Raw genomic sequence first — 27,189 nt, 5'->3', positions numbered from 1 at the left:
GAGTATCCTTCGGAGATCAATGTGAATAAAGTCAATGAGGACCTACATGGGGATGGTCCCCCCCCCTGTCACTGAAGACGTGTAATGAGACTGTCAACAGGGCAACCTTGGTGTGGTGAGTGAGATAATGTCTCAGGTGTCATGTTCCGGCAGGTGTCATTACAGCATTTGTACACAGGTTGGCCTCTGAAATTCCCACTGCATCTGGAAACATCATAGCCTCTGTGCTGATTATTCTCGCAGCTATTCTCCACGCCCAGCCCATCAATATGTTGTGAGCAATGTGATTCAGCGTGTGAACTGTCAGGGTCCTAACATGTGTGGACTTTTCATGGACATTATCAGAGGTTGCTGGTTCTGCTGGAGGCACCGTACCTAATCCCTGAATACGGCCCTGGGACACTGTCACACTTTCTCGTTCATACATACATGAGACCCAGACAAGGAATGGGCCATGATTTTGGTATTCAAAGACAATTTGACAAATATGGTACAATTAAAAGGCAGATGATGCTATACAATGTATTTGGGTATGCATTGATGAAGCACATGACAAAATGCCCTCTGAGGAATGAGAGGTTTGGTAAAGCAAGTGTGGTGCATATGTAGCCACAGGAAATCTTTAGGGTAACACACAGACAGGTGTCAGTCAGGCTGACAGGATGCAGGGTCAATCAGGATCCAGCAATTTCACAAGTTACATAATCAGTGGTCTGACTAAGACTGGTTGGAGGAGGAACAAGACAGTTGACATGTAAAACTGTGTCCTGTGTTTTTGAAGGTGGCACGTGAACCCAAGGGCTGTGTTACACGGCTTCATTACTAGCAATGCATAACGGTGTATTTGACAAAATGGCAACTTCTATGCCGTTACAGGCATCAGCAGGGGCAGTGCATGTTGAAATGGGAGGTGTGCATGGAGGTGATCACAGGTGTGTGCTGCATCAGTTTATCACAAGTCCTGTAGGTGAGATTTGCATTCAAATGGCCAACAGTACCTTTCACACAGGAAGCAATCTACAGGTGATAACAGGGCTTAGAAACTACAAGCCAGTGTATTAATTGACCTGACGTCCATGCAGTCAGATGTACTATGACAATGGTATACCATAGGAAAGGGTGTAGTACACTGGATTACTATTGTTAGTCTGTGTGTGTAGAGGAGGGAATATCGGGGTACACATATTACTATTCCAGGGACCTCTTCAGACAGGTGGGTTGTGACCAGGTGCATGGGTGTGTCAGGAGTTAGGAAATGGGCTGACATGTACATGGAATGTCATGTGTGCAATGATTGTCATATGGGTGGCACTTGTGCTGTCTATGTTCTGCTTATATGTAACTCTAGTCACAGATAGTCCTTGCAAAGATTGGATGCAGCTGGACTTACTGCTGTCAAGGGTCTGGTCATACATTCCTGTTACCGATGCAATAGCACATCAACTGCCTCATGTATGAGGCTTGTTTTCCCCTTATTGAGTGATGGTGTCTTAGTTGTGTGCCACATGCTGCGATAAACCATGTTGCCAACATGTATGTGTGAAATAGGTGTGGTCCTCTGCTATTGCCCTTCAAAGGTGAAATGTACAGGATATATGTCATTTACAGTGTGTGTGTATGTGACAGTTGTATGATACGCATCACAAATGCTCTGGGATTTTCTGTGTCCTGATCGGTATATCAGCAATGCTCCATGAGGCAACACTCTTATTCTGATAGTTAAGGATAAAGGTGAGCACAAATGATTAGCCAGACCATGATATGGTGATTATTATCAGTGTTTATTTACATTAGTTAATAAAGTGGTGATAGTGATTACTTTTAAAAGAAATTGTTCACGATATGTTGGCGCCTACGCACTCCAGCAGCCGTGTTTTGTTGTTCCCCCTCATGTTGCAGGCCACCATCCTCCTCTTCCTCCTCTTCAGGCATGTGTGGCTCTGGTTCCAAGAGGGGAATGTTCCTTCTTATGCAAATGTTGTGCAGGATGGCACATGTTAGAATGATCTTACAGAGCATTTTTAGGGGAATATAGGAGGCTACCACCAATGACGTTGAGGCACCTGAAACTCGACTTGAGGATGCCAAAGGTCCTCTCCACTATGCTGCGTGTCCTCCTATGTGCATCAGTGTAGGCACGCTCTGCTGCAGTGCTTGGGTTGCCAAATGGTGTCATAATCCATGGCTGGATCCCATACCCCTGATCAGCTGAAAGAGAAAATGAATGGGATCATGTTGATGTAGCTTGCCTCATTGAAATCACCTTGCATGGCAGTAGGTGTCTTGTGTTGGCTGTGACTCTTTTGTGTTATTGTGTTGCATCCTAGGCTTCTAGGATGTACCATGTACATTGTGTTGTTTCCTTGGCTGAACGAGTGTCTGGCTGCTGGCCGGTTGTCAGCAGTATGTTTTGGGATTTGCAGTACAGTGTGCCCTCCCTAGCATTGTGACTTGTGATACAGGTGTCCCTGTGTCTTCACTGGGGGTGAGATAGTTCCATACACGGGTTAAATTTGACAGTGTTGTTAACACGTTCATATCAATGTACCCTGGACATCACATACCTTTAGACTTATGCAATGGATTAATGTAAACATAATTGAGACGCGTATATTTTGCAAGGTGACATTTAGGCAACCCACTCCAAACGTGATCATTGACGTCTTAACATTAGGCTGTACACTAATTTCAGATGTGTGACAGGTTCAATGGTGGCCTATGAAACATGGCTAGCGATGTGACGAGCTCAGTGTGTTCCTGTCGACATGTTGCTGTTGTGGTGTATGTGTTGTGTGTCCTAGAAGGTTGCTGTGCAGTGTGTATATAAGTAGGTTTTTGTACTTACCAACAAGTAGTCCATTGCCATACCGTCCATCCTGGAAGTGTTGATTGATGGTACTGTGACGGAAGATGAATGAGTCATGGACACTCCCAGGATATTTTGCCACAATGTTAGTGATCAATCCTTGGTGATCGACAATGGCCTGCACATTGATGGAATGTGTGTGCTTCCTGTTGCGGTACAGGTGTTCAGTTGCAGCAGGTGGCACAAGGCGTATATGTGTGCAGTCGATTGCACCAAGGATGTGTGAGAAGCCACTAATGAGGTAGAACCCCTGTTTTGTTTCCTGCTGCTTCTGCAGTGTGTTAGGGAAGCAGATGTGGCGGGGTGTGAGTTCAATTATGGCATCCAGTACTTTGGGCAAAATGGCAGAGAATGATGGCTGTGATATTCCGGCAACCACGGCACCAGTTGTTTGAAAAGAGCCACTTGCCAGCATGTGAAGTACGGCAAGCAGCTTGGTTTCTGTTGGGATGGTGCGTGGTGTCAGCAAGGTGGGTGCCAACTGTGGCTCAATGTTTCGCAGAAGCTGCTGAATGGCCTGCCAGTTCAACCTGTACCTCTGGATGATGTCATGTTCCCTGAGGCCATGAAGGGTTGTTCTGGTGGGGAATATCCTCTCCTGCCTTCTGCGCTGCCTTTGGGGTCCCTGCTAGTGTTGTGGTTGCTGCTGGGCTCTGCGTCTGCGTGCATGCAGGATGAGAAGCACCTCCATATCTCCCTTTTGCTGCTCTGCTGTTGCTTCTGTGTGTTCTGATTAAATACAGGTGTGTTTGCCTCATTTTAACACCTGCCCTGAACCAGGCGTTCATTTTTTACGCAAATCGGGCTGTGCGTCATTTTCCGGCTCCCCCTCCCGGACATATGTCATTTTTGCCCAAAAGCATAAATACGATGCACGGCCATTTAAGTCATTTTTTGGGCGGGAATGCCTACCTTGCATATGATTAACGCAAGGTCGGTTGGCGCATCAAAAAAATGACGCACGCGGCAGGATTTTGACGTCTGCGTGCTCAGGCGTCAAAGTTTAAATATGGGTCAAGGTTTGCGCTGGATGTGCGTCCAAATTTTTGACGCACATTCGGCGCAGGCAGAGTATAAATATGCCCCACAGTCTTTAAAGAAGGAATGTCTTCTGTAGCTTTATCACAGGTGGGGACACTGTCGTAGTTGTGCCTTCTTGATTTTGATAAGATCAGAGTAAATGCTGACTCAGCATATATGTTAGAGTAAATTTGCTTGCAAGACATCTGTGCTCTTCATCTGAGATTCTATCCCATTGTTGACAGGCATCCAACTTACATTAAGCAAAAAAGTTCTGAGATTGTAGATTTCGCAAAAGTTTCAAAACAAACTGGAGTATCTCCAAAGAGTTCAAAAAAGATACAAACAGCTAACAAAGACAGTAATGCAATAGGTTTTCCATTTTCTAACACTTCTTAATTTTCATGTTACTGTAATGTAGTAATTAATGTTTTATACCACCTACAGCCAGTGATTGAAAACATTGTTGTCAAACTTTGAAAACTCTTTTCAATTTACAACATACTGAAAAACACACATGTAATTCTACTGCATTTATATATAATATGGTTGACCACTGTAATGGTGGTAGGTAGTTCAATTTGAATGAGCAACATGAAGCTCAAGAGTTTTTAATGGTAGTGCTAAATATTTTATAAAAAGTACGGAATTCCAATTAATGATTTCTGTACAACAAGTTATTCATGGAACCATGAATGTGTAAAGTGTCGCAATTCAGCCAAAACAGACATTCAATCGGAGCGATTTGTTTAACTTACAGTAATTGATTGTAAGTCAGTGTTATTTGAAAAACCATTGTCAAAGCTATACAGAACAACTCCTGTCCACACTACACATCTGAACTGTTGTCTACATTAATTGTAAGACACATTCAAAATATCTAATTCTCGTGCTACAAAGATGTAGAGCTGATGTTAACAAAATCAATACTGATATCACCAACTTTAAAGCTGGTCAGATATCAATTTATAAGAAAATATACATTACTGTGGCTATTGTTTTCCATCATGGACACTTAATCAACTGTGGTAACTTAAAGTCTACCTTAAAAATTCATCTGGCTGCAGAGAATGTGATGATGCTTCTCTTTTAATAAAGCAGAGATTACCCTGGAAAGTTCAAAATTCCTATCTTTATTTCTACAACCAAAGTTCTAGAACAAACAATACTTACAAACATGTATGTAGATATAAATAGGCAGAAAAACATTAAAGTGCATGTTCATTGCTATTATGTGACCTACCAAGGACAACGACTATATAATGATTTAACTTTTGCAAGGATTAATAAAAGGACTTAAAAAAAACAAATGAGTATCAATGTGTACTATGTACCAATGTTGCCTCGTGCACATAAAGCATTTACTTAAAAAAAACTAAAATTTCACTGAAATAAACAAAAAATTTAAGTATTGTAATAGGTGAATTTCTCAGTGACAATGCTAACATATTAAATTAACAAGCACATAAATTCACCAGTTATCATCATGATGTAATTTAAGATGGCATCAGTGATGTCATAAAACATGTCATGAGTGATGTCATATTTGAGGTCATGAGCAGTGCATGGCGAGGCGCAAGTTATAGTTAGTGCTGCAAACTACAATAACTGGTGATTTTCTGTGTTTTTTGTTTAGTTCAAAACATAAACATTGTCACTGAGAAACTCACCTCACTATAATGATACCTTTACCATTTCCTGGAGCTGTCTGACGCTACAGTGCTCATGTGCGTTCGACAGCTCTCAGCCGTCTGCAAACATGGCACTTGAAATTCCTCTAGTGTGGGCACCAGAGGGATTTGTTTTAGAAAGAAACAGCCTCGGGAGATGGGGGAGAGCTTTCCCGACTCCTGAGGCTGTTTCTTTTTTTTCAGTGAAATGACAGTCAGCGGATACTGTGCGCTGACGTCCTTTCACTGAAACCGAAGGTTAAATTAGCCAATTGGCTTATTTCACTTTCACAGCCTAGGTGCTCATGGGGCTATCTTAGCCCCCTAAGCAATGAAGCAGATGGGAGAGTCTAATGAAAACTTCTGCCTCACTTGTGTAGCTGGGCCTAGGGCATCCGACAGGAACATATCCAACCAAGTTAAATAAGTCTCCACACAAGCGCTCTCATTGTCCTTGGTTTGATCTGTTCCTGTTCTGGCAATATGCCCACCCACACAGGTGGGGTAGCGTTTTCATTAACATAGGTGGGGCAATGCTGGGTGGTAGGAATTCCGTGAATTCCTGCAGATTCTGGAAGTTTCCATCACTGAAATGTAAGAAAAAATGGGTGATTTCAGGAAAAGTTTGAGATTTGCAGGGCATTGAGCTTAAGAAAACCTAATGGGATCCACGCAAGTCACACCATCCTGGATTCCCCTTTTTGAAAATGTACAGGTTGGCTAGGTCTCCCTAGGTGCCTGCTAAGCTAGGGTCCTAAATCTAGAGCTACCCACATCGATAAAAGAGGGTCAGTTTTCGGTGGAAAAATGCACGGCATACATGTTGTGTTTTGGGCCATTTCCTTTTGTGGTCTATCAGACATAATGGTATATTGCTTTTGAAAATCTGTTACAGATGAAAATGTAGACCCAGATGGCTTTTTTTTTTAAACTCAATTTCAATTTTTTTTTATTTCAACTGTTACTTTCAATAAGACAGCCTTGAAGAATCTACAGAAATGACCCATTGCTAAATTTCAAATTTTGCCTACCTTACATAAATGTATAGCTTTCCAGGATCTACCATTGGTTTCTGATTCATGTCTGCCTTTTCCTGAAAGCTATAAAGATGGTGATTTTAGCACTGCAAACCCTTTGTTGGTGCTTTTTGCAGGGAGAAAACCAGACGCTTTCTTCTGCAGCACTTTTTCCCCAAAAAACAAAATGTAGATGTATTTTGGCTAATTTCTCGGTGCCCGCCAGGGGAATCTTCAAACTGTGAGATGTTGGAAAAAGAGGGTGCAAATTTGTCATGGATAGCTTATGTAAAGAAAAGGTTATGGGGGCCTAAGCGCAAACTACCCCAAGTAGACAAAAAGGCCTTAGCACAGGAGGGGTGAAGGCTGCGCAGCGAAAGGTTTTCTCAATGAAAAAAAAGTATATATATATATATATATATATATATATATATATATATATATTTACATACACACATTACCTATTGTGGCGGTCGCCACTAGGTAGTTAGAGTTAGGACCTAGTTTCCAAAGACACAGCATTGTTAGTTTTGGAAAAATCAGTAGATTTGGATCCATGGATTTTCCTGACATTTTTAAAAAACAGGCAACTTCCCCCCCTTTTTGTGAAGCTGCTGGGGTGCTACCAAGTCCCAGGGGCATGAGAAAAAAATTAGGAGGGGGCGCACAGGGCAGCCCTCCTGTGTTTACCACAGCTACGGGGCCCGCCGCCTCCCCAGGGCTATATTAATATTCTATGGAGTGGGGCAGCTCCTCCCTGCAGCCCCAGGGACCACCACCTCCCCGGGGCTTCAATCAAATGTGATGCAGGGGGCAAGCACCCCCACAGAGCCCCGAGGACCACAACCTCCCCGGCTTAATGAAATAATCAGAGGGGTCTGTTTTGGATCCCCCAGCAGCCCTGGGGACTGAAATTTCCCTGGAGCAATGTTATACTATGCATGGGGGGGGTGCTCAGTCCTCCCACAGCCCTGGGGACCACCACCTTCCCGGGACTAAAATCATGGGGGTCCCTTTCAGACTCCCCACCCCGGGGACCACCACCTCCCTAGGGCAATGTTATACTGCAATGCAGAGGGCTGCTCTACCACCCCACAGCGCTGGGGACCACTACCTTTCAGGGGTGCTAAAATGAAATAATCAGTGGGCCATTTTAGACCCTGGGGACCGCCACCTCCCTAGGGCAAATTGAACATTGGCATGGGACTATGTGACCCCCCTTGAGGTGCTGATGATGTCCCTGGGGACCGCCACCCTCCGAGCTGGCTCCTGCTAAGTCCTGGGGTGCCTACCCCCCAGGACATAGCAGGAGCTTTCTGCCAGCAGGAGCTGTCAAACAGTTCCCGTTGGCAGAAAGCGGAATTTTCATATATTTCTCCGCATGCAAATATGCGTGCAGGAAAACAGATGAAAACATTGCTCCCACAAGCAGGAAGCTGCTTTTTAGAGCTGCTCCGAGCTTGTGGGAGCTATGCCGGCTTCCATAGGATGTGGGGAGTGGCCTAGGATCGCGGAGGCTTAAGGCTCCCACCACGTTCCTGTCATTCTCTCTCTCTCTCTCTCTCTCTCACTCTCTCTCTCTCTCTCTCTCTCTCTCCCTTTTCCATCCCATAATTTTGTTTACTCTGTGCGGGGTGAGATACGCTCTGTGGAGTATTGAGAATTGTATAAATTTGAATCTGGAGTTGCAAGACATTTTTTGGGGGGATTCCAGCAGAAATCCACCTTGTTTATTGGTAAAACTGCAGGATACGTCTGTCTCCCATTTGGTGCGTAGAGTCTCCAGAGGAATCCCCAGGTGTGCCCATAGTCTGCGGTACAGTCAACAAACTAAATGCTTGTCATGTCCCATCGTGCGTAGTGCCTGGACGAATTCATATGTTGTGGGTTCCCTTCTGTCAGGTGCCCAGTGTTGTTGAATATAATGTAGGAGGCTAGCATGAAGTAAAAATAAGGTGACAGGCAGCCCATGGCTATGTATGAAATAAGATTGTGACATTAATGTCCCATCTGGGAACAGTGGAGAAATCCTCATTGTCTCCAACTGTTCCCACACACTACTCTGATAGTGTGCACAGGGTGACAGGAAGTCCCTGCAGTGATATATTTGGAGCAGATGGGGTAGGCGTCAGTGTGTAGCATAAGGCCATGTGCCAATATGTCAATGCCACATTCAGCAGTAAGGAAGTGGTATGGGGTCTGATACTCTGGGGCACAGCAGTCTGTGTAACTGTCCATTACTAATCTGGGCTGTTGTGAATTCAATTTCACATAGGTTGTGGCCAGCAAGCCAGTGTGCCAACCATTGCAGTTGTCCCGCAAAGCTTTAAAGTCTGGGGCACCCACACCGCCACCCACCACTGGTAACCAGAGCTTCACCAGGCTTACCCTGCGGCGGCCTCCCCCCCCATGCTAATTCAATCAGCAATGTGCTCAGCACTTTAAACACCCAAGCCGGGATCACGATAGGCAAATGTACAAAGTGATATAGCAACCTTGGGAGCAGGAACAGCGCCAATGCTAAGCGGCCGCTCACTGTAAGAGGTAGTTTGGTCCAAAAACTAATTTGAGGTTTGAAAGAGTTGACCGTAAGTATGAGATTGCCTTCTAGTATACCTTGTGCCTCACAATTTATATGGAGCCCTAAGTAGCGGAAGGTGTGAGTGCTATTTGAATTGATGTAAAAAAATGTACTGCAACTATTACATTGATATGATTAGTGATGTTATCCAAGATGTCATGAGTGCTGTAATTTATGGGGCAATTAGCAGGAAATGGCGAGGGCGTGAGTTATAGCTACCTTAGTGCACGAGTTATAGTTACTTGAGATAACTGTAAGTATAACAGATGAATTTCTATGGTTTTGTACATTTAAAATGTGAGCCTAACTATAACGTCCCTGTAACCTTTGTTTTTTTCAGTGAAATTCTACAGTTTATAAAAAAATACATTTCCTAACTATAATGTCCCTGTAACCTTTGATTTTTTCAGTGAATTTTTAAGTTTTTTTTTAACGTTTAGTAATTTTTATTACTATATGTTAATCCAACCACCACGGCCTTTGGCCATGCACAGCCATAAGTACCCAACCCTGAACTGTGCAGGGCCTTTTCCCATGCGCAGCGGAGGTTCCCTGCAAGACCTGGCCTGGAGCCAGACCCTGTGGCTAACCACCCAACCCCACGCTGTACACGGCCCTCTTGCCGTGCACAGTGGGGGTTGCCTCAGCCTCTCTGGGTGTGAGAACAGATATAAGATGATGTATCTGGGGGGTGAGGGTGGCTGTGAGAGTTTCTGTCTTGGTGTGAGAGTGCATAGATCAGTGTTTTAGTGAGTGCATCAGTTTGTGAGTGGGTCTGTGAGTGGGTGCATGAGCATATCAGTGAGTCTGCGAGTGGGTCTGTAAGAGTCTGAGTGGGTCTGTGAGTATGTGCATGAGGGTTTGACAGGGGCTATGAGTTGGTGCATGAGGGCTATCAAAGCCTAAACAACTCTCACTCTCTCTTTCTTTATCTCTGTCTCTCAGGCACCCACTCACGCATACACTTATGCACCCACTCACAGACCCACTCAGACACTCACACACCCACGCACAATCCCACTCAGACACACACCCACTGACAGACCCACACAGACACACACCCACTGACAGACTCACTCTGACACTCATGAAGCCACTCAGACACACACTCACTGGCCAACTCAGACAAGCACATTCCCACTCACAAACCCACAGATACTCACACACCCACACAGAAACTCACCCACTCACTCACAGACCCACACAGAAGCTCACACACCACTTACAGAACCAACACAGACACTTAAACACCCACTAACAATCTTACTCAGACACTCACACATCAACTCACAGACCCTCACAGACCCACTCAGACACGCTGACAGACCCACACAGAAACTTACACACCCACCCACAGACCCACACACACTCACTCACTCACAATTCCACTGAGATACTCACACACTCACTCACAGACCCACACAGCCACTCACACACCCAATCACACACCCACGCGCACACCCACTCGTAGATCCAACCAGACACTAACACAACCACTCACAGACCCATTCAGAAACTCCCGTACCCACTCACACACCTACTGTGACACTCACAAGCACACTCACAAATGCACACAGAAACTCACAAACCCACACACAGATACTCACATCCCTAATCACACACCCACACAGACACATACACCCACTCACAATGCCACTCAGACACTCACAAACCCACTCACAGGCCCACTCAGATACACACTCACATACCCACAAAGACACCCACACACCCACTCACAGTCCCACTCAGACACTCACACATCCACTCACAGACACTCACACACCCACTCACAGAGCCACACAGACACACATCCACTCACAGACCCACTGACAGACCCACTCAGACACTGATGCACCCACTCACAGACCCACCGAGACACACATACACCCACTCACAGGCCCACTCAGACAATCAAACACCCACTTACCGACCCACAGACACTCACACACCCACTCACACACCCACACCAACACTCACGCACCCCCTCAGAGACCCATTCAGACACACATCCTTTCACAGACTCACACAGACACACCCACTTGCAGACCCACAAATAAACTAACACACCCACTCCCAGACCCACTCAGACACTCAAACACCACTCACAGACCCACTCAGACACCCACTTACAGATCCATGTGGAAACTCACACAACCACTTATCAACCCACTCAGACACTCACACAGGCACAGTCCTGCTCTGACACTCACACATTGCAAGAGTCTGACTCTCTATATAGTGTACGAAAATGATGTGCACTGTGCACAGAGACCAAGCAACCCCACTTTGATAGCCAGAGGTAAAAAGCAGACCACCTAATGCTCTGTTTTTGTGGTAGTGTGGGCACGAAGTGAGGCTAATCCAGGAGATTTGCTAAGCATTTGTTCTACTCACAGTATTAATAAAGGTGGACACAAACTCTAAAGAATAACTTGAAACCAATTTGCACAAATACTTTTTTTAAACCATTTTAAAGACCAAGATCTTCAATATACAGTAAATCCTTTTTTAGTTATGATTTTTCTAATGTAATAAAATGTTCTGTTTTTAGCATAGTTACGCATCATAGGAATCAATGGAATTTTTTTTTAAAATGCATATAAAATCCACAATGATCTCACAAATGTCACCTTCTATTTTTAGGTCGAGGTCATCAAAGTGTCCAAGGAGCCAGCCAGAAAACATCGGGCAGTTCCCAGCTCAAGAAGGATCAGTGGCTGAAGGTCTTGGAGCTGGAGCACAAAGGAGAAGTGGACCACTTGGAAACATACTGCAAAGTTGGACTTAAGGGTAAGTCTGATGGGACCTCTAGGAGGGTGAAGGTCACAAGGGATTACGGATCCTTAGAGCCTAGCTGGTGTGTCGATGGAGGAGCCAGGGAGGCTGAATGCAGAGCAAATATGTCAGTCAGGAGTCATGCGTCTTGGAGTCCTTGGAGTCAGGAGCAGGCGACATTGAGGGTGAATTCCAGGTCAGCAGGGCCACTCTGAGGGGTGGTTCTGGGTGACCTGAAGTCCCTCAACTGGTGCATGCTTCTGGACTTTTGAGAGTCCAGAGTGGACTTTCCTTTTGAGTGTCCGACTTTAGAGGTTCGGTACCTCAGGTAGTAGTACACCACAGCCGTGGACAGTTGTAGTGCCACCAAACTTGGCACAGTGGCAGGTCTTGTCATTAAGGGCTGTTGTACAAAATTTGGTTGGGCTGCCGGGTCCGGGTCATTGGTCAGCAGCTAATCACTTTACTGGACTTCATGGGTTCCTTGCCTGCAGGGTGCAGGGAGTGATACCTTCACTCAAAAGGAAGTTCTTGGTGACTTTTACAAGGCCGGAGGTGCTGTGGGGTTTGTAGAGTCCTTCAGGTTTCCAGGTGACACCTCAGTGGCAATTGTCATGTCCTTGGAGAAGCAGGCTGGGTTTGGCACCTTTTTCTTTCTACAGCAGGGCTTCAGTTTTCTTGCCATGGGACTTCTTTGTCCTGTTCTTCTTTGTGTCTGTTGAATCTAATCTCTTGGTCTAGGGATGCCCTCTAAATACTGCATTTAGTGGGCATTAGGGAGAGTACCTGGCTGTGGCCAATGGACCACCTTTCTTAGGGTGGCTACACAAACTGTGGGAAGGGGTCACATCCATAACCCAGATTGGCTATTTTCCTACAATCCAAGATGGAGGAAAATGAAATGGAGTGGTCATCTCACCTGCCACACCTGAGAAGTGATACTTGCTGTGGATGGCCACTCCTCCTATCTTTGCGAGTTTTCCCACCTAAAGGGGGGGCAAACTGTTGGGTGGCCATCTGCTGCTAGCAGCAGAGGAGGAGGTCAGATTTCAAAGACGGTAAAGCCTTTGAAGCTGACTCCTGGTGCAGGCAGGGTCCCTGCCTAGGGGAAGAGATATAACACCTCCATCCAGGAAAACTTTGTGTTCTGGTTCCTGAGAGCAAAAGGCTATCACCTTAGGAGCCAAGAATCCTGTTCTGGTGGGGGCATTACCAGGGCTGTTAGGTTTTGCAGGGGGGACCTCTTAGGTGCTGTCTGGGTATATGTTATCCTAAATCAACCACTTCCGTCAGTGTGGGTTATTATTCTGAGTTGTTTGATACCAAACAACCAAGGGTTCAGAAAGGCAATCATGTAGCTGGGGAACTCAGAATGACCATTGTCCAGGGCATGCATTTGCCATGGCCTACCTGTACACTTATTATGTCTCACCGCAAAGACACAGTAGGGGCATATTTGCTCACGCACACATATGCCCTCACATGCATAATGGTGCACCCTGCCTTAGGGCTGTAAGGCCTGCCAGAGAGTTGACTTACCTATATTGCATGCAGTGTTAATGGACATGGCACTCTTGGTGAGTGCCAAGTTGGGTTTGCAGCTCTCCGATACACCTTGTCATGCACTTGCAATGGGAGTATGCATGAGGCTGGTGTGGGGCCTCTCAGATTAGAACAATTGGTGCTGCAGCTCTGGGGGGCCCTTTTCAGTACCCATGCCCTAGGTACCAAGGTTACCATTTACTATGGAATTACAAAGGTGGCTGAAGTGCCAAACATAGCACAGCTTTGGTGAAAGAGATCTGGCCCTGGGAACCTGTTTAGCAGGGGCCCAGGGCTCTTATTTGAAACCACACCATTTTCCAGGCCTAAAGTGGGGGGCTACCATGTCAAAAGAGACCCTTTCTCAAACTACACACCCCAAATCAAAGGGGACTAAACTACCTTGCCCTGGGGATCTTCATTCTCTAAGTAGAATAACCTGGAAAGGCCATCTGCATTTGCATGGGCAGTCCCAGGTCTGTGTTCCACGTGAAATCCCATTCCCTGTGGAGATATGGACCACCTAAGCAGTTTGGAGTTTTCACCTTTCATTTGTTGAAGCCACCTGAGAGGCCTGTGAACTATAGCCTCACCTTTGTCAAGGCCCAGGCCACAGCAAAGGCTTCCCTTTCTATGGCCTTCCATTTTTGTTCCTTGGGGAGTAGTCTTCCGCTTATAAAAGCAACAGGCTGGCCATGTCTCCTCTCACTGGTCTGGGCTAGTACTGCTCCTATTCCAAGTTTTAAGGCATCTGTTTGGACAATAAACTGCCTGGAGTAATGTGGAGCTTTCAAGACTGTGACAGAGCACATTGCATCCTTCACAGTGTTAAAAGCCTTTTGACAACTCAGTGTCCAGTTGATCTTTTTGGGCATTGTCTTAGAGTTAGGTTCTGCGAGGGGGCCACTATGGTATCATAATCCTTCACAAACCTCCTATACTACCCAGTCAAGCCAAGGAATGCCCTGACTTGAGTGTGGGTGGTTGGAGCTTCACAAACCAGAATTGTCTGGATCTTGGGCTGTAGTAGCTGAACCTGGCCTCCACCTACCAGGTGGCCCAAGTATACAACCCTTCCCTGCCCTATCTGGCACTTATTGGCCTTGATAGTGAGGCCTGCCTTTTGCAAGGCCTCAAGGACCTTTCCCAGATGGATCAGATGATCCTGCCAGGTAGAGCTGTGGACAGCAATATCATCTAAAGAAGTTAGGGCCCACTTGGGGTGGAGAATGCTGATTTTTCTTTTGCTCCAGTGGTCAGGCTAATGTGATAGTACCCAAAGGTAAGTTCAAAGGTACTCAGATTTTTGGCTGCCCCTAACCTGTATTTGAGCTCATCAGCTCTTGGAATTGGGTGTGCATCAGTTTTTGTTACAGGATTGAGACCCCTTTTTTCCACACAGAACCTCATTTAATTTTTCTCTCTCTCTTGGAGGGAGGTTTGGGGGTTAAAACTACAGGGCTGGCTCAGAAGCTTCAATGACACCCAAATCCAGCAACTAGTTGACTTCAACTTGGATGCTTTCACTGACATGGTCTGACTGCCTATAAATTTTGTTTTTGACAGACAAGCTGTCTCCAAGTTAGTCCTACCAGGGTTCAGAGAAAATAGTTCAGTTACTGGTTGAGGGCTTCCCTGCAATCAGCCTGCTGTTGCTTCCCTGTGAGGTTGTCTGACAAGACTACTCCATCCACAGAACCATCTTGTAGGTTGTTGGAGAGGAGATCAGGGAGAGGTTCACTCTCTTCCTCCTGACCCTCATCTGAAACCATAAGCATGATCACATCAGATGTATGATGGAACAACGCATGCATATATCATGCATGCCTTTTCAACTCGGTCTCTACAACAACTGCGTCTTTATCACGCATTCATTTACTATGCATGCCTTTACAACTAATTTCATTGTAAAAGCATGGTTGGTTAAGGAGCATGCATGGTATATTCTCCACTGCCCTGCCCCCTACACCTGACACCATACTCCACCCACCCAAGGCCTTAACCTTAAAACTGCCCCACATCTGGGCATACCCTTCCCACCTAGGGCAACTTTTGCAACACAAAAGGAATGTTTGATTTGCTCTGCATTCCGTCCATCATCTGTTGTTTTTGCTTTTGACGCCCCAAGTGGGAAGGGTATGCCCAGACGTGGGTCCCTTGCTTGCTATGCCACCAGATTCAAGCTAGCCTGGCTGATGAAGGGTGTTTCCCTGAAACCGGTCCCAGGATGCTTTTTTCTTGTCCAGGGAGGACTTGGCAGGGCAGTTCGAGCTGGACTGTTCCCATGGGGAACAGGGTCAATCCTGATTTGAATGTGGTTGGGTCCAAACTGGAATGGCATGGCAAGCAAAAAAACTGATGGATTAAACCCAGATCTGTGACTGGGGGTGAATGTTTGATTTGCTCTGCATTCCGTCCATCATCTGTTGTTTTTGCTTTTGACACCCCAAGTAGGAAGGGTATGCCCAGGCGTGTGGGTCCCTTGCTTGCTATGCCACCAGATTCAAGCTAGCCTGGCTGATGAAGGGTGATACCCTGAAACTGGTCCCAGGATGCTTTTTTCTGGTCCAGGGAGGACTTTGCCTGGCAGTTTGGGCTGGACTGTTCCCATGGGGAACAGGGTCAAGACTGATTTCCATATGGATGGGTCCAAACTGGAATGGCATGCCAAGCAAAAAAACTGATGGATTAAACCCAGATCTGTGACTGGGGGTGAATGTTTGATTTGCTCTGCATTCCGTCCTTCATCTGTTGTTTTTGCTAAAACCTACCCCACCCTGTCCTAAAAACAACCCCAACCTTAAATCCAAAAAGCTACCCTCATTGTGCCACTGGATTCAAGCTAGCCTGGCTGATGAAGGGTGATACCCTGAAACCGGTCCCAGGATGCTTTTTTCTGGTCCAGGGAGGACTTGGCCTGGCAGTTCGGGCTGGACTGTTCCCATGAGGAACAGGGTCAAGGCTGATTTGCATATGGTTGGGTCTAAACTGGAATGGCATGGCAAGCAAAAAAACTGATGGATTAAACCCAGATCTGTGACTGGGGGTGAATGTTTGATTTGATCTGCATTCCGTCCATCATCTGTTGTTTTTGCTCAAACCTACCCCACCCTGTCCTAAAAACAACCCCAACCTTAAATCCAAAAAGCTACCCTGCCCTGGCCTAAAACTATTAAAACCTACCCCAACCCCACCCTGAAGCCTAAAACCTACCCTGTCCTAAAAACTACCCCACCCTGTCCTAAAAATTTCCCTGACCCCCACCCGCCCTAAACCCTAAAACCTACCCCACCCTGTCCTACAAGCTACCCCGACCCCGCCCCCACCCTAAACCCTAAAAGCTACACCGTCCTAAAAACTACCCCACCCTGTCCTAAAAACTACCCAACCCCACCCTGAACCCTATAACATACCCCGCCCTCTCCTAAAAGCTACCCCCATCCCCCGCTTCCACCCTAAAAGCTACCCTGCCTGTCCTAAAAACTACCTTTACCCCTGCCCTAAACTGAAAAACCTACCCTGTTCTAAAAACTACCCCTCCCTGTCCTAAAACGTACTGCACCCTGTCCTAAAAACTACCCTGCCCTAAAATCCTCCCTGTCCTAAAACCTACCTTGCTCTGCCCTAAAAACTACCTGGATGCCACGCTCCTTCTTAAACCCTAAAACCTACCCTGCCCTGTCTTAAAAACGACCCCACCCCCACCCTAAACCCTAAAATCCTCCCTGTCCTAAAACCTACCCTGCCATGTCCTAAAAACGACCTGACCCGTCAACCCCCACCACGCCCTAAACCCTAAAACCTACCCCACCCTGTCCTAAAAACTACCCCGACCTCCCACCCTAAATGCTAAAACCTACGCTGTCCTAAAAACTACTGCACCCTGTCATAAAAACTACCCTGACCCCCCACCGTAAACCCTATAGCCTACACTGCTCTGTGCTAAAAACTACTCTTAACCTCGTCCCTGCCCTAAATCCTAAAATCTACCCTGTACTAAAAACTACCCGCCCTGCCCTAAAAACTACACTGACCCCGACCCGACCCTAAAACCTACCCACCTTGTCCTAAAAACTACCCTGACCCCGCCTTCACCCTAAACCCTACAAACTACCCTACCCTGTCCTAAAACCTACTCTGCTGTGTTCTAAAAACTACCCCAACCCCCTCCCTAAACCCTAATAGCTACCTTGTCCTGTCTTAAAAACAATCCCACCCCCACCATAAATCCTAAAAGCTACCATGCCCTGTCCTAATACCTACTCCCATCCTAAAAGCTACCTGACCCCCACCCCACCATAAACTCTATCCTGTCCTAAAAACTACCCTAACCCCCCACCCTTAACCCTAAAACCGTTCTACCCTGTCTTTAAAACTACCCCGCCCCCCTAACCCTGTCCTAAAACCTACCCCAATCTGCCCCCTCAAACCCAGCCCCACTTACTTCTCTCTCTTCTGGTAGCTGTTCCTTCCTGTTCCGCCCGGACTGCTCTCTCTTCTGTTACAACGCAGAAGCGTGGTAAAGGCATGCTTAGTAAACACATATGCATGGTAATGGCAGTGTGGTCAATGCATAGCATTGCAATTGACAGTGTTGTTAGTGATGTTTCCCGGTCACATCAACTCTGTCAAAATAGGGCTTCATGCGGGGGATTCTCGCAACTACCTATGTCAACCAAGTAGGTGACCTCCCCTTTTCTTTCAAGTATGGGATAGCACCAAGACCACTTGTCTTGGAGAGTCCTAGGAACCACAGACTCCAAAACCCAAACTTTCTGTCCTGGTTGTAACTCCCGTATAGCAGCTTTTCGGTCATACCAGTGCTTCTGGAGCTCCTTGCAGGCCAGGAGGTTTTTGCTGGATTTTTCCATATACGCCACTAATATGAAACTAAAGCCAAGGACATAATCCACAATGTCTTATTAAGGCTCTTTGCGAGGCCTCTCACAGCCTTCCCTCACAAGACTCAGTGGACCCCTAAGAAGATGCCCAAACAGAAGTTCAAATGGGGAAACCCCTACTGTCTTTTGTGTCTCTTCCCTGTAGGAAAAAAAGCAAACATGGAAGTAAGACATCCAAACTTATTCTGAGTTTTTCAGGGAGTCATCCAATCATACCTTTCAATGTCTGGTTAAATCTGACAACCAGCCAATTTGTATGTGGATGGTATGGGGTAGTGAACTAATGCACTCCACATTCCTGCCACGTGTGTTTTAAGTATGCAGACATGAAGTTTGAAACCCTGTCTGATACTACCTCCTTAGGTAAGCCAACCATAGTAAAAATACCTAGGAGACCCTTGGCTACTGCAGGGGCAGTAACAATCCTAAAGGGAATGACTTCAGGGTACCTAGTGACATGATCCAATACCACTAAAATGTAACTGTTTCCTGAAGCTGTTTCAGGTTCAAGAGGGCCAACAATGTCAACCTCTTCCCTTTCAAAGAGCACCCCAATCACAGTCAGTGAGTTTTGGGGGGCTTGAGGTAGCCACCTGCCTTGCTACTGGCTTGGCAGGTGGCACAGGACTGATAAAAATCCTTCACCTTCTGTGACATTCCAGATCACTGAAAGGTATTAACTAGCCTGCTCCACATTTTGTTTTGGCCCAGATGCCCAGCTAGGGGAATGTCATTGGCTAGAGAGAGAGGAACTCTATATATTGCTGGGGCACTTGCACCCTCCTGGTGGCACCAGGCTTGAAGTCTCTGGCCTCAGTAAACAGGAGTCCATCCTCCCATTAAACTCTGTGGGTACGACTGACACTACCCTTTTCTTGCTGTGCAGCTTGTTGCCTCAGGCTTTCACGAGTGGAACCATTTTTTTTGTCCCTGGTACAGATCCTTTCTAAAGGGTCTCCCTGGTCCTAAGAGCTCTGGGTGATATGGCTCAAGCTCTACAAGCTCAGTTCCCCGCTGGAGATAACAAGTATTCTTTCCGGGGAGGGGGAGTTCTGACCTGTAATCTGTTCAGAAGCTGGTCCCCAGTCTTCTTGCCTTTTGTCTTGGTGGGCTGGTCTATTCTACCAGGACCCAGCACCTCTTTTTTACTCTGGAGTTTGCTCTGTGCCCTAGTCTTGACACAGCTCAATTCTGGGAGCCCACGCATTGCTGCATGGGTCCTCAGTTCTACTTCAGCCCAGGGAGATTGCTCCAGATCATTTCCAATCAGACAGACTACAGGGATAGATGGAGACACAGTCATTTCCTTCAATCCAACTATTCTCCCCAAGTCAAAAGATACTATTCTCATGAGATGGATCTTTGTGACATTGTCAGCATTGGTGACAGGATATGTTTTCCATATCAGGTAAGGATCTCAGTGGACCAGGTGCTGGGTTACCATGATGACACTAGCCCCTGTGTCCCTCAAGGCTTCCATCCTAGTCCCATTAATAAAAGGGTACTGCCTCCATTTGTGCATATTAGTGGGCCAGGCAGCACAGGATAGATCTATACCTCCCTCAGTGACTAATGTTGCCCCTGTGTGTTCACTGACATTGTCAGGCCACAAGTGCGATGCCATCTGGAGATTGGCAACTGCATTCACTGCAGGTGGAATAGAGGCATTTTCTTGTTTTTACAGCTAGGATCTCCAGTTTGGCGTCCTTTAGTTTTACAACCAAGAAACCAAGCCTTGATGGGATTAAAGGGTCTACCTTTGTACCTACCCTTAGACTGTGAGGAGTCTCGGAGCCCACCCTCCTGAGCAGGTTTTTGGGGGCCTGATTAAGACTCTTTCCTTTTTTGTGGCTCCCATTTTCCCTTGGGGGGGGCTTTTTGGCCCCTTTCTTTTGGTCTCCCCCACCAGTGGTGGTTTTTGTCAACTTTGTCTTGCCCTAGTGGTCTGGCTTCTTCCCCAACTCTAGAGGAGAAAGTGGACCTAGGTCTACTAGGAACTGATATAGTTTCTCATTGTAACAGTTACTTAAAAGATGTTCTTTCACAATTAAATTGTAAAGCCCATTGAAATCTTGTAACTTGTTACCTTCTAATCAGCCACCCAGTATTTTCACTGAAAAATCCACAAATTCTACCCAGGACTGACTCTGGGTTTTTCGAATCTCCCTGAATTTTATTCTGCATTCTTCAATTGTAAGTCCAAAACCCTTAATCAGGGTAGCCTTCATGAGGTCATAGGACTTAGCATCTGCCCCATTCAATGTCCGGAGTCTATACCTGTATTTACCTGAGAACAGTTACCATAATTGAGAGACCCAATGTTTCCTATCTAATCCCTGGCTATGCAGGCTCTCTCATATGCAGAAAACCATTTGATAATATTATCACCTTCTGTAAAAGAGGGGCAACTCCTTTGGGGAGTTTTAGGTTGAAAGACTTCTCTTTCTCCCTATTTATGTTTATGCTGCCACCGGAGATGGGTCCTAGGCCCAACTCTCTTCTTTTAAAATGTATCTATCTCTAAAAGTTGAGCTTCTAAAGCCTGTCTTTTGGTCAATCTTGCTAGAGCCAAGTCCTTCTCTGAGTAGGCTGCTACTTCTGAGACAGAGGATCCTACCTCCTCTTCCTCAGCTTCATTCAAGTTTTCTTGATTTTCTGTTTCTGAGGTTTCACCCTCATCCACTGAGTGTTCAGTCTCATATACTGCTGAAAGCCTCCTAGGAGGTTCTGTGCTAGCATGAGCACCAGTATGAATTTGGTATACTTTGCAGAGTGCTCTTAGTCTGGGGTACTTCATTCCCATCCAAGGGGTCAAGTCGAGCTCCTGAGTCTGGGTCTCTGCATCAGACATTCTTCTCACTAAAGTTGGGACCTTTTTTACCTTTTGAAAAACTTTTGCAAACTTTTAAAAAGCTTGGCAAACTTTTGAAAAAATGTTCTAAGGCCTAACTGTAGTAAGGATTCTTTAATTCTAATCCCTATTTTAGGGACCTAACCAGGGCCTTAGCAATTAATTTGATTGTTTTTTTTAAATAGTCTAATTGAAAAATACATTTAGGTTAAAGACAATTTTAGCGTGATTTGTATGATCACTTAGTAACAAAGTGGTATCATCAAATACAAAGTCTTGTATCCCACCACAGCCATCAAATATAGGAGGTTGGCTCTCTATATAGTGTATTAAAATGACGTGCACTGTGCAGAGAGTCAAAGCAACCCGACTTTGGTATTCAGAGGTAAAAAGCAGACCACCTAATGGTCTGTTTTTGTGGTAGAGTGGGTGCGCAGTTAGGCTTATCTTGGAGATGTGCTAAGTATTTGTTGTATTCACAGCATCAATAAATGTGGGCACGCACTCAGAAGAATATCTCAAGACCAATTTACAAAAATAATTCAGATTTTATAACATTTTTAGTACCAAGATCATAAATCTATGGTAAGTACTTTCTTAGTTATGATTTCCCAAAGTTTTGAAAAAGTTCAGTTTTTCTGCGTAATTACGCACCAAGGGAATCAATAGGAAAATCTCTAAAAAACGCATATAAAATCAGGCAATGCTCTCACCTTCTATTTTAAGGTTGAGATTGTTGAGATGTCCTGTGGGCCAGCTGGAGAAGTTTGGCAGTTCCCAGTTCAAGCGGGAGTAGTGGCTGAAAGTCTTGGAGGTAGTGCACAACAGAGAGGGGGCCCACTCGGAAACACACTGCACAGGTGGACTTAAAGGTAAACCCAGTAGGTCCCTTTGGAGGGTGGAGGTTACAAGGGGTTAGGGACCCCTAGACCACAGCTGGTTTGTCGATGCAGAGGCCAGGGAGGCCGGGTGCAGCACGGAGAGGTCAGCCAGGAGTTGTGCATCTTGGATTCCTTGGACCCAGGAGAAGGTCACCTGGGGGGGTAGATTGCAGGTCAGCATGGCCACTCTGGGAAGTGGTTCTTGGGTGTCCTGAAGTCCCTCAACTGGTGCTTGCATATGGGCTTTTGAGAGTCCAGGGTGAGCTTTGCTTCTGGGTGTCTGACGCTGAGGGTCCAGTACCATGGGTATTGGTATGTCTCAGGCCATGAAAGCCCCAATGCCACCAAACTGGGCACACTGGTAGGTTTTTCCCTTCTGTTCTGTCTTGTGGATTTTGGCTAGGCTGCTTGGTGCGGTTCGTTGGTCAGCAGCCGATCAGTGAACTGGATTTTACTGGTTCCTTGCTGCAGGGTGCAGGAGATTGAGGAGGGTTCTTGGTGAGTTTCAGATGGCTGGAGGTGCTCTGGGGTTTTGTAGAGTCCTTCAGGTTTCCAGGTGACCCTTCAGCAGCGAATGTTGAGTCCTTGGAGCAGCAGGCAGGGTTTGGTGCCTTTTTTTGTGTAGCAGGACTTCTGTTCTCGTGCCTCTGGACTTCTTCAGGGTTTGTTCCTAGTCTTCTTGTGTCCATCAAATCTGATCTGTTGGTCTAGGGATGCCTACTAAATATTCCCTTTAGGGTGAGTTCTTGGTAGTGGCCAATAGGACAACTACCTTAGAGTGGTTACACCCACTAAGTGACCACTTCCTATGGGAAGTTGTCACATACCTAGCCCAGATTGATTTTTTTCCTGCCATTTAAGATGGAGGAAAATGAAATGGAGTGATCACCTCAACCGGCCACACCTGAGGGGTGGTGCAGGCCACCCTTGCTAGTTTTCCCACCTAAAGTGAAGGCAAACCTGTTGGGCAGCCATCTGTTGCTAGCAGCAGAGGCGGGGTCATATTTTGAAGGCAGTAAAGTATTTGAAGGTGACCGCTGTTCCTGGGTACCTGCCTGGGGGAGGAGGTGTTACACCTCCACCCAGGAAAGACTTTGGGGAATATTTATACTCCGTCTGCGCCGATTGTGCGTCAAAACTTTTGACGCACAATCAGCACAAACGTTGCCCCGTATTTAAACTTTGACGCCCGAGCCCGCGGATGACAAAATTCTGACGTGTGCGTCATTTTTTGGATGCGGCAACCCGCCTTGCGTTAATTATATGCAAGGTAGGCGTTCCCGTCCACAAAATGGCTTAAACGGCCGTGCGTCGTATTTATGCTTTCGGGCAAAAATGACGCACGGCTGTGAGGCGGAGCCAGTAAATGACGCACAGCCCGATTTGCGTCAAAAATTTACGCCTGGGTCAGGGCAGGCGTTAAAATGGGGCAAACACACCTGTATTTAATCAGAACACACAGAACAAACAGCAGAGCAGCAGAGCAGCAACAGGGAGCCATGGAGATGATTCTAATCCAGCATGCACGCAGACACAGAGCCCAGCAACAACAACAGCAGCTACAACAACACCAGCAGGGACCCCAAAGGCAGCGCAGAAGGCAGGAGAGGATATTCCGCCCAAGAACAACCCTTCAGGGCCTCAGGGAACACAACATCATACAGAGGTACCGGTTGAACTGGCAGGCCATTCAGCAGCGGCTGCGAAACATTGAACAGCAGTTGGCCCCCACTTTGGTTACACCCCGCACCATCCCAACAGAAACAAAGCTGCTTGCCGTACTTCATATGCTGGCAAGTGGCTCTTTTCAAACAACTGGTGCCCTGGTTGGCGGAATATCACAACCATCACTCTCCGCCTTTTTGCCCAAAGTACTGGACGCCATCATTCGACTGACACCCCGCCACATCTGCTTCCCTAACACACTGCAGAAGCAGCAGGAAACTAAACAGGGGTTCTATCTCATCAGTGGCTTCCCACACGTCCTTGGTGCAATCGACTGCACACATGTACGCCTTGTGCCACCTGCTGCAACTGAAAACCTTTACCGCAACAGGAAGCACACACATTCCATCAACGTGCAGGCCATTGTCAATCACCAGGGATTGATCACCAACATCGTGGCTAAATATCCTGGGAGTGTACATGACTCCTTCATCTTCCATCACTGCACCATCAATGAACACTTCCAGGATGGACGGTATGGCAATGGACTACTTGTTGGTAAGTACAAAAACCTACATATATATACACTGCACAGCAACTCTCTAGGACACACAACACATACACCACAACAGCAACATGTCGACAGGAACACACTGAGGTCGTGACATTGCTAGCCATGTTTCTTAAGTCACCATTGAACCTGTCACACATCGGAATTTACTGTACAGCCTAGTGTGAAGACGTCAATGAGTGTGGTTGCCTAAATGTCACCTTGCAAATTGTAAGTGTCACAATGACCTTTACATTAATACATTTCATAAGTCTAAAGGTATGGGATGTCCAGGGTACTTTGATATGAACGTTTTAACAACACTTTCAATTTTAACTATGCATGGAACTATCATCTCACCCCTAGTGAAGACACACGGACACCTGTATCACAAGTCACAGTGCTAGGGAGGGCACACTGTACTGAAAATCTTAAAACATACTGCTGGCAAACGGTTAGCAGACAAACACTTGTTCAGCCAAGGAAACAACACAATGCAGATGGTATAGCCTACAACCATAGGATGTCACATTAGTACACAAAAGAGTCACAGACAACACAAGACAACTACTGCCATTAAAGGTCTTTTCAATAGTGCCATCTACATCAACATGATCCCATTCATTTTCTCTTGCAGCTGATCAGGGGAATGGCATCCAGCCATGGATTATGACACCATTTGGCATCCCGAGTACAGCTGCAGAGCGTGCATACAACGAGGCCCATAGGAGGACACGCAGCATTGTCGAGCGGACCTTCGGCATCCTCAAGTCAAGGTTCCGCTGCCTCGACATCACTGGTGGTAGCCTCCTATATTCCCCCGAAATGGTATGTAGGATCATCCTCACATGTGCAATATTGCACAACATTTGTGTCAGAAGAAACATTCCCCTCCTGGAACCAGAGCCACACATGCCTGAAGAGGAGGAAGAGGAGGATGCTGGCCTGCAACAGGAGGGGGAACTACAGAACACAGCTGCTGGTATACGCAGGCGGCAACAGATTGTAAATAATTTCTTCTGAATATGATCACCTTCACCACTTTAGTTAACTAATGTAAATAAACACCTATTATAATCACCATATCATGGTCTGGCTATTCCTTTTTACAAACCTTCATCTCTACTTATCAGAATAAGAGTGTCGCCTCATGGAGCACTGCTGAGATACTGAGTAGGACACGGAACATCCCAGAGCTTATGTGATGCCTAACATACAATGGTCACATACACACACTCTTAATGACATATATCATGTACATATCTCCTTTGAAGGCCTATAGCAGAGGACCACAACTATTTCACACATACATGTTGAAAGCAAGGTCCAACGCTGCATATTTCACACAACTATGACACCATCACTCAAAAAGGGGAATACAAGCCTCAGACATGAGGCAATCAATGTGCTTTAGTGTCACTAACAGGAATGTCTGACAAGACCCTTGACAGCAGTTAGTCCAACTGCATCCAATATTTGCAAGGAATGTCTGTGACTAGAGTTCCATAGAAGCAGAACATAGAAAGCACAAGTGCCACACATATGACATGCATTGCGCACATGACATTCCATGTACATGTCAGCCCATTTCCGAACTCATCACACACCCATGCACCTGGTCACAACCCACCTGTCGGAAGAGGTCCAAGGAATACTAAGATGTGTACCCTGATAATACCTCCTCTACAAACACAGACCAACATTAGCAAACCAGTGTGCTACACCCTTTCCTAAGGTATGCCATTGTCAAAGAACATCTGACTGCATGGACGTCAGGTCAATTTATACACTGTCTTCTAGTTTCCAAGCCCGGTTAGCACATGTAGATTGCTTCCCCTTGTGAAAATGTCTGTTGGCCCTTAGAATGCAAGTCTCACCTACAGGACTGGTGAGAAACAGATGCAGCCCACACCTGTGAATACCTCCATGCACACCACCCATTACAAAAAGCACTGCCCCTGATGATGCCTGGAACAACATAGTAGTAGCCATTATGTCAAATACATCGTCAACCATTGATAGTAATTAAGCCGTGTAACACAGCCCTTGGGTTCATTTGTCACCTTCAAAAACACAGGACATACACAGATTGACATGTCAACTGTCTAGTTTGTCCTCCAAACAGTCTCAGTCAGACCACTGATTATGTAACTTGTCCAGTAGCTGGCTCCTGAATCATCTTGCATTCTGTCAGCCTGACTGGCAACTGTCTGTGCGTCACACTAAAGTATCCCTGTGTCTACATATATACCACACTTGTGTTGGCAAACCTGCCATTCATCAGGGGGCATTGGGCATGGGCTTCTACCATGCATACACAAATACATTGTATAGCATCATCTGCCTTTTAACTGTACCATTTGAGCTAAATCCTCTTGGAAATGCAACATTCATGGCCCATCCCTTTTCTGGGTTGCATTTATGCATGAATGACAAAGTGTGACAGTGTCACAAGGTCATAGGCAGGGCTTGTGTACGGGGCTTTCACCACAACCAGCAACCTCTGATAATGTACATGACTAATACACAAATGTCAGAACCCTGACAGTTCACACACAGCATCACAGTGTGCACAACATAGTGATGGGCCGTGTGTGCTGAATAGCTGCTAGAATAAACAGCACAGAGGCTATGATGTTCCCAGATGCAGTGGGAAGTGCAGAAGGCAACCTGTGTACAAATGTTGTAATGACACCTGCCGGAACATGACACCTGAGACATTATCTCACTCAGCACACCAAGGTTGCCCTGTTGACTGTCTCATTACACGTCTTTAGTGACAGGGTGGGACCATCCACATGTTGGTTCACATGTCCACATCTACTTTACTCACATTGATCAACAAAGGATACTCAGTGTAGGAGGCTGGAC

This window comes from Pleurodeles waltl, chromosome 11, assembly GCF_031143425.1.
Source record: "Pleurodeles waltl isolate 20211129_DDA chromosome 11, aPleWal1.hap1.20221129, whole genome shotgun sequence".
NCBI lineage: Eukaryota > Metazoa > Chordata > Amphibia > Caudata > Salamandridae > Pleurodeles > Pleurodeles waltl.
This window is presented reverse-complemented; position numbering follows the sequence as displayed.